Consider the following 6,753-nt stretch of genomic DNA (forward strand, 5'->3'; position numbering starts at 1 on the left):
CTAACACCAAAGAAATGGAACAGGAGGAAATCTTTAAAGATCCAGAGATAAGACACCTCTGATCTTAATAGAAGTCTTGGTTTGAAGGAACTTTTATCCATTAGATCATCTGATTCTGTAAGAATAAGAAAAATGGAGCATCCTTGTCTTCCTCTAACAGGCTACTGCCTCTCAGAAGACATAAGTTTTGCCAAATCTTCTAAGTATCTAAATGCTAAGAGTGTTCTAGGGCCCAATCCATGGACTCTCCAATCTCCCTCTGGTGAGTCGTCCATCCACATAGCTTCAAACGTCTTCTGCCATGGCTCTCAAATTTATATTTCTAGCCTGACCATTTTACTGAATTCCAGGCTTGTATATGCACTTGGATTATTAGGCAGCTCAAATTTAAGATGAATTGAATTCTCATTTCCCTGCCCAGTCTTCTTCTCTGAGGCTTCCCCATCTCAGCAAGTGGCCTCTCCATTTACACCTTTGCTCAGAGCAAAATCCTTAGGGGGTCATCCTTGACTCCGCTCTTTCTCCTGTGCCCCACATCTGATTCATTAGAAATCCTTTTGGCTCTAACATCAGAGTGTATTTTGAATCCAACCACTGTTTTCCCCAGATTTACTGTGATATAATTGACACACAATTTTAAGATATTGAAAGTGTATGTTGTGATTTGATGTACACTGAATCTGACTACTATTCACCATCTGTACTAACAGAAGCCATCTCTCTTGCCTGGACTACTACAGTAACCCCCTAATAGGTTTCCTTCCCTCTTCAGCCTCAGTTTATTCTCCACCTAGCAGCAGAGTGAACCTTTTAAAATGTACATCTGGTCACATTGCTTCTGGCTCTGGTGGTTTTCTATCATTTAGAGTGAAGACCAATCCTTACTGTGCTCTACATATCTGTGTAGTTTGGAACCTGGCTTCCTGCAGCCTCACCCTTGCTATTGCACTCAGCCACGCTGCTAGCCTCCTTGCTGTTCCTTGAGAACAGGTATGCATCTACCTGAAGAGTCTTCCAACTTGCTTTTCTTCCCGGAATGTTCCTCCTTCCCCTCCCCCACCTCTCAGATTTACATGGTTAGTAGATTTACGTGGTCATGTTGTTCAGGTCACTGCTCAAAATAAGTTCATTCCTAACCACCTTGTCCAAGTGTCCACCTTGTCCAAATAGTAGCTTCCCCTCCCCTCTCTATCCCTTTACCCTGTTTTACTCTTTTTATTTAGCGTTTTAAAAATTGAGATAAAATTCACCCTTTAAAAGTATATCATTTCGGGCTTCCCTGGTGGCGCAGTGGTTGAGAGTCCGCCTGCCGATGCAGGGGACACAGGTTCGTGCCCCGGTCCGGGAAGATCCCACATGCCGCGGAGCGGCTGGGCCCGTGAGCCATGGCCGCTGGGCCTGTGCGTCTGGAGCCTGTGCTCCGCAATGGGAGAGGCCACAACAGTGAGAGGCCCGCGTACCGCAAAAAAAAAAAAAAAAAAAAAAAAAAGTATATCATTTCAGGGAATTCCCTGGCGGTCCAGTGATTAGGACTCCGTGCTTCCACTGCAGGGGGCATGGGTTCAATCCCTGGTCAAGGAACTAAGATCCTGCAAGCGGTGTGTGGCACAGCCAAAAATAAGTAAATAAATAAAGTACACCATTTCAGTGGTTTTAGTATATTTACAGAGTTAAGTATTTATTACCACTATCTAATTCTAAAATATTTTTATCATCCTAAAAAGAAACCCCATACTCATTAAAGTCACTCCTCATCCCTCCCTATCCACCTCTACCCTCCACCCCAGAAACCACGAAATGTACTTTCTGTCTCTAAAGGTGTGCCTATTCTGGACGTTTTCATTTAAATGGATATTTCAAATGGATGGAATCACAAAATACGTGACCTTTTGTGTCTGGCACCTCTTGTGCTGCTTTTACATAGCATAATGTTTTCAAGGTTCATTTATGTTGTAGCATATATCAGTACTTCATCCCTTTTTATGGCTTATAATATTCTGTTCTGGGGATATACCGTATTTTTTTAAAAATTATTTTATTTATTTTGGCTGCGTTGGGTCTTCATTGCTGCGTGCAGGCTTTCTCTAGTTGTGGAGAGCGGGTGCTACTCTTTGTTGTGGTACACCGGCTTCTCATTGCGGTGGCTTCTCTTGTTGCAGAGCACGGGCTGTAGGTGCACCGGCTCCGTAGTTGTGGTACACGCGCTCTAGAGCGCAGGCTCAGTAGTTGTGGTGCATGGGCTTAGTTGCTCCGCGGCGTGTGGGATCTTCCCGGACCAGGGCTCGAACCCGTGACCCCTACATTGGCAGGCGGATTCTTAACCACTGCGCCACAGGGAAGTCCCCACATTTTTATTTATAAGTCATCAGTTGATGGGCATTTGGGTTGTTCCACTTCTTGGCTATTACGAATAGTGCCACTATGAACATTCATATACAAGTTTTTGTATGAACATATGTTTTCAACGCCCTTGGGTATATAACTAGGAGAGGCACTACTGGGTCATACAGTAACTCTATGTTTAACTTTTTGAGGCACTGTCAAAACTGTTTTCCAAAGCAACGGCATTATTTTACATTCCCACCAGCAATGTATGAGGGTTCCAGTTTCTCCACATGCTCTGCAAAGTTTCCTTTTCCTTATAGCTTATCACGGCCTGACACACTCTATATTCACCTGTTACTGTCTGGTTCTTCCACTAGACTTTGAACTTTCAGGAGTAGCGCTTCTGTCTTGTTTGCTGCTGTAGCCCTGGCACCACACAGTGCCTGGCACACAGCAAAGCACTCAATAAATATCTGTTGAATTCATGAATATAGTTCAGTAAACTTTTTTCACTTAACCACTTCCCTTGGTGTTTTTTTTAAATTAATTTTTATTGGAGTATAGTTGATTTACAATGTTGTGTTAGTTTCTGCTGTACTGATACAGCAAAGTGAATCAATTATACATATACAAATATCCACTCTTTTAGATTCTGTTCCCATATAGGTCATTACAGAGTACTGAGTAGAGTTCCCTGGGCTATACAGTAGGTTCTTATTAGTTATCTGTTTTATATATAGTAGTATGTATACGTCAATCCCAATCTCCCAGTTTATCCTTCCCCCCTTTCCCCCTTGGTAACCGTAAGTGTGTTTTCTACATCTGTGACTCTATTTCTGTTTTATAAATAGGTTCATTAGATTCCACATATAAGCGATACCATATGATATTTGTCTTTCTCTGTCTGACTTACTTCACTCCACTTTCCTTGGTTTCTGAGTTAACCTTTAGTTCCCCAACTCATAAATGAATACATTTTTCCTATAAAAATTTTAAAACATTATGACAGCTAAATCTGTTTTGCACAGCCCTGGTTCACTGTGAATCCTTTGTGGTGTTTACTTCCAGATCTTATGCATGTATGTATGTAACAGAGTTAGTGTTGGAAATGAGGGAAATACACAGTTTGGCCTTCTTTTTTTTTTTTTTAACACAAATAATATGCTTTAGGGATCATTTTACAACTTATTTACTCAGCACTGCCTTGGGGATGTTTCCATGCCAACGTATGTACCTCTACCTTTTTTTTTTAACTGCTACATAGTGTTCAGTGTAATGTATGTACCCTTGTCTAGCCATTGCTCTATTTTTAAAGTAGCAAATATTTGTGGAATAACTAACTTTTGCAAAGCAGTGTTTTTAAAGGTTTTTAAATTTTAATTTTCTGATAATGGGTATCATGATATTTGAGTGTCCAAAGTAGCCACAAAGAAAGGGACTGATATTAAAGCAGAAAATTACAGTTCTGATTTTTACACTTAGAAGAATAAAATCAATTCCTCAAAAACTTATAAAACAGAATTCATTTTAATGTCATAGTGGTTAACTATGTCAAACTCAGTTATAAATAGTGTTTTTTAATTCAGCAGTTTGGGAACTTTTTAGACAGTTATATAATATCAACAGTTGTCTTCCCTGCCACTCTGAGGTACTCACTGAAAAGCACCTCTCTGGCAGAGCTCCTGTTGCATTTAATGAACCTTCCCCTCAGCACTGGCATTTACATACTGTCCTATACCCACCTGGAGTATAAACCCCTCAGAGGAAGGAAACTGGGGCTTTCTAAAATATGTAGTAAAGATTATCTGACAAGTATAATCTTTTGTGGTTCCCATTTTCAATATTTTCTTTTACTCCCCAGTTCTATTAGTTTAGCTTGATGCCTGATCAAAGATATAAACCATTGTCAGCCTACGTTTATCTTATTACAGATAGCTTTTTATTTAAAATTCTGGTCATAAAATTCAGGTTCAAACATTCTGGAATTTCGAATTCTTATTTTGGGGGTTGTGCCTATCTGTCAGTGCTTATGTAATGCCTTTGAAGTGCTAGATGCTGGGAGTCACCACTTCTACTTTGTTTTAGGATTTCATTTCTTTTTTCAAAATGCGTACTTTCAGATTATCTTATTTAACTGGTCATTGTAATGTATTTGTGTAAAATAATTTCCAGAAAAACAAGAAAAAACCCTTTGTTTTATACTTACTGCTTGATGTCCAGTAGATGGCACCAAATGCCCTTTGGAGTTCTTCATGATACTAATTCCTGGTTGGTATTGCTGGCTTACTGATCTTGTCTTCCACCACTGCCAAGGAACAGAAAGGGGTCCATTCTTTAGTCTAATTCTCTGATTGTTATATAACTTAGTATTTTTGTTTGGAGTTTAAGATAGACCTGTTGGTGTTTAAATGGTTCCTTGCCATATCTCAGATTTCAAACTTTTTTCCTTTTTTAATTTTGTATAAGTGTGATTTTCAGTCAGGGCAATTCTAGGGGAAGAATCATGACTTCGAAATAAGACTGGGTTTAAAAAAAAGAGTTGAGGGTAAGGGAAAGAGTAAAGAGAGTCTGAGTGTTCATAATAAAATCAAAGAGAATATATAGAAGTATACAAAATCCAAAATTAAGGTAATGAAATCAAAGTGTTTTTACTGTCAGTTTGGGCTCTTTAGAATTGTATTCATTTCACTATGATTTTCAAATTTGTTTTACAGATAACTTGCAGTTAAAACATACTCTTTAAAACTTATATCCCCATTCTTCTAGCTTTTTTGTGCTTTCTTAAAAACCTTTATCTTTAGTGGTAAAGGTGAATATTTATTAGTTTTCATAAAGAATCACCTTTTAGGTCCAATTAACCATTAAAACCAGAAAATATGTGTTCTGTATGTCAGGCCTGGTTTACTGCGTATTAATTCTGTTGAGTTTATTTAATTTTAATGGATTTGTCAACCATTAAAAAGGACACATTTAAAAACTTACCATCATAATGTGTTTCTTTGTTTTTCCCCAGTGTTTGAGTGTCATTGTTTGTGACTCATATAGAAATCCGTCTCTTAGTTGTCTTGTTTTTAGAACAGCTACCAACTGGAGCATTGACACCATGGGCTCTGAGTGAAACAGATCTAGGTTCAGTTTCCATTTCTGGCTGAATGGATGTCTAGGAAAGTCATTTAGCTTCTTGGGCATCAGTTTCCTCATGTGCAAAATGTAGATAATTAACCTATCTAATGGGGTTATATTGAGGATTAGCAATAATGTAGGTAAGTTACCTGACAGGCTATTGTTTTCACATATTGGCAACAATAAACTTTTCTAAAAAGCTTTGTTAAATATGTTCATGCTTTACTCATTTCTATATTCAGGACTCTCAATTTACGAAGAGTTTTATTTCCGTTTCTTAAAATGAAGATGTCAGTATATTAACAGAGTAACTTGGGTCTTGAGATAGCTTAGGGAACAATTCCTAAATAAAGTTTCTAGTTCTGTCTATGTACATTTATATTGGTACCACACAAACACCATTCATAGCCGTCTTGAAAAGAAAGGATTCTTTTTGAGTGTTCTCCTCTAGAATTAAAAGGGAAGGAAAGACCCCGAAAGAGATTTATGTCAAAGAATCTCAGAATTCAACGCCAATCTGTAGGTACAGGAAGTTTCTGAGCTTTTAAAACCCAGTCGCGTGAGGGAGTAATTCGCCAGCACTTGGGGCGGGGGTAGTGCCTAGTGCCTTTGGAGAGCTCAGCTCTGTATACAGCCTCCCTACTCCAGCGCTTTCTGAGGAGAGAAAAAAACGCTGGGCGGCGAACACTGGACAGGAGACAGGCTTTTCCCCCGAGCCCCTCAGCCACGTGGCGCTCGGCGGAGCCCCAGGCCCACCGCCCTACCGTCGGGCTGTCTGCCGCTCTCCCTTCGGAGAGATTCGCGGCTGGGCCCTCGACCTCGGGAAGCCTGTAACCTCCGGGTCTCGGCCGGCAGGCCCAGGGATCCAGCCCCGAACCCGAGCGGGGCAGAGCGCCCAGGTGACGCGCGGTGCCAGCTTCCACTCGAGGGACGCCCAGCAGGTCCCCGGAACTTTTCCCCAGAGACAGGTCCCGGCAACAGGTCCGAGGTGGGGTCGGGTGGAGCCGAGCCCGGCGGCAGCCGGTGAATCAGCGCCGGTCTGCGCCCGGGTCAGCCCTGACGGCCCATGCCAGATCCCGCGAGGAGCAGCCGAGCCGCTGACCACCAGCCATTCAGGGCTCGCTGGCTTGGGGAAAGGTGACGTCATCGTAGCTGGGCGGTGTAGGAAGGTTCCACCAATGGGATACAGGCAGAGTGGCTTGCTTTCTGTAGCTCTTGGCCAATACTAACAAAGCAAAAGGGGGCCCGGTTGTCGGTATAGAACCAATGGAAAACAGGGAAGGAGCACGAGGCGGAGTTGCGAAT

Source organism: Grampus griseus (genome assembly GCF_964374135.1).
Source record: "Grampus griseus genome assembly, chromosome: 15".
NCBI classification, from domain to species: domain Eukaryota; kingdom Metazoa; phylum Chordata; class Mammalia; order Artiodactyla; family Delphinidae; genus Grampus; species Grampus griseus.